Raw genomic sequence first — 2,091 nt, forward strand, 5'->3', positions numbered from 1 at the left:
ATCATGGACTCTCCCAACAGTGCTGAATAAGGCCTGATATTGAACCCATGCATGGGCAGAAAGACCAAAGCCCATGGAGCCTCAGTCATCTAAGGTCACATGTCTAGTAAATGACAGAGGCAGCACTCACCATGTTCCAGCCGGGCTTTCACTACGGGAGCACCAATTACACTGTCTCACACTTTAAACATTGCCACTGCTGGAACACGACACGGCCTGCAACTTTAGATCAGATGCCAAAGCCTGAATCAGGCCACACCTCCCTGCAGGTTTTCTCTGGAGCAGAAAATTTAGAAGCAGCCTGTGCTGTGATTGACAGCTCTAGTTTATGGTACCTAGCATTTGTGTTATTTACCATGCAGGCTATGTGCAACTAAATCACAGGATGTGAAAGTTCCCATTAGCTCTAAGAGATTATAAAAAGTCAAACCTTTCCTTTGTTCTGGGAGGGGGGGTGACCTGCCCCCTGGCTAGCTTAACCCCCAAAATAGCCACACGGAAATTATATTAATTAAATTACTGCCTGGTCATTAGCTCTAGCCTCTTATTGGCTAACTCTCACATCTTGATTTAACCCATTTCTAATAATCTGTATTTCACCATGAGGTCGTGGCTTACCGGGAAAGATTCAGCATGTCTGACCTGGCGGCTGGCTCCATGGCAGCAATCTCTGACCCTGCTTTCTTCCTCCCAGAATTCAGTTCTGTCTACTCCGCCTACCTAATTGCTGCCCTATCAAAAGGCCAAGGCAGTTTCTTTATTCAACCAGTGAAAGCAATACAAAAACAAGGACCTCCTACACCACTCCTCAGAGGGATCTGGTCCTGAGGCTGATCCCTAAAGATCCTCCTCTGCACCCTCTACACACCTAACCACCATCGTTCCCATAACAGCGCGCTCTCTCTCTCTCTCTCTTTCTCACTCTCTCTCAAGCTCTTCCCTTCCAAAACTTTGGAGAAAGTCTTTTCCTTCCCTTTAAGGCCTCATCACGTCCAGATCAGTCTCCAGGTATTGAGATGCTATTTCTATTCAATGTTCTCCCTCCCATCATGAGTCCCTATGATGCCCTTGAGGCCCTCTCATGCTAACAAACACACCGAAAGGAATGGAGTATCAGCATCCTTTGCAGACCCCCACTGCTACATTCCCTCTACAGCACCGATTACCTGATGCATTTCTAATCGCTGTCCCTCATTGGCTAGAACTCCTTCAGGGATTCTGTTTTCGTTTTATCTCAAAGCTGTGTTTGTAAACTTGTTTTGCTTTGTAGTGACTAATGTGTGTGTCAAGAAACCTAATTCATCACAGTCCATAGTCCTGGGAATCTCTAAATATTCTAAGCTTGCTTTTTTTTTTTTTTTGCTTCCATAGTTCTGCTTCTGACTAACTGTTCTTGTTAAGTGAAGTATATCAACCCAGACCATGGTTTTGTGTTTAAGGGCTCATCCTGAGGAAGGCTCAGTACTACGCTGATGTGGAACAATGTTTTACATTGCAAATATGTATTGCTCTCATTGGTTAATAAAGAGCTGACTGGCCTATAGATTAGGTGGGAGAGGCAGACTAGAAGGATGCTGGGAAGAAGAAGGGAGAAGTCTCAGGAGTTGAGAGCGGGATGCAGAAGAAGCAGGAGATGTACATGCCATATTGAGATAAGGTACCAAGTTACGTGGTAGAACACGGATGAAAATATGGGTTAGTTTAAGTTGTCAAAGCTAGTTAGTAACCAGCCTAAGATATCAGCTAAGCATTTATAATTAACATTAAGTCTCTTTGTGGTTATTTGGGACCCAGCTGGTGGGACAGAGGTGACCAGCAGTCCTGAAGAAAATCTCTGACACTATACTACACTGGAATCCTGGACAACTAGGGTAGTTGCCTGCTGGCTAATATAGACTTTCTATTGCCTGAAACCCATGTCCCAGCAGTCTTCTCTGGCAGATGCTTCACAACAGACACAACTGATTCTTTTTTTTTTTTTTTTTGGAAAAAAAAACAATTTTTATTGCTGTATTAACATCAGGTACTTTCTAATGTCCATCCCTTAGTGGCTCCATTTTATTTTTTTATTAATTAATTTATTTATTTATT

This window comes from Alexandromys fortis, unplaced genomic scaffold (assembly GCF_014885135.2).
Source record: "Alexandromys fortis isolate MF-2015 unplaced genomic scaffold, M_Fortis_MF-2015_v1.1 scaffold_1, whole genome shotgun sequence".
NCBI lineage: Eukaryota > Metazoa > Chordata > Mammalia > Rodentia > Cricetidae > Alexandromys > Alexandromys fortis.